The 328-nt window shown below is 49.1% G+C and overlaps 1 protein-coding gene across 4 annotated transcripts in view; it reads right to left on the bottom strand.

The window, feature by feature from the left end:
* Positions 1 to 328, bottom strand: part of si:ch73-281f12.4 (Ras-associating and dilute domain-containing protein-like) — an 81,057-nt gene that overhangs the window by 1,868 nt on the left and 78,861 nt on the right. The window lies entirely within an intron of this gene.

Here is a 328-nt window from a genome sequence, read left to right as displayed (position 1 = left end):
GACAGTACAGCCTGATACAGTCAGACACTGAGGGACAGTACAGCCTGGTACAGTCAGACACTGAGGGACACTACAGCCTGACACTGTCAGACACTGAAGGACACTACAGCCTGATACAGTCAGACACTGAGGGACACTACAGCTTGATACAGTCAGACACTGTGCAGGAGACTGAGGGACACTACAGCCTGATACAGTCAGACACTGAGGGAGATTACAACTTGATACAATCAGACACTGAGGGACACTACAGCCTGATACAGTCAGACACTGAGTGACACTACAGCCTGATACAGTCAGACACTGAGGGAGATTACAACTTGATACA

This window comes from Rhincodon typus, chromosome 23 (genome assembly GCF_021869965.1).
Source record: "Rhincodon typus isolate 14 chromosome 23, sRhiTyp1.1, whole genome shotgun sequence".
NCBI classification, from domain to species: Eukaryota; Metazoa; Chordata; class Chondrichthyes; order Orectolobiformes; family Rhincodontidae; genus Rhincodon; species Rhincodon typus.
The sequence above is the reverse complement of the archived record's forward strand: the minus strand, read 5'-3'. Positions and strand labels throughout refer to the sequence as shown.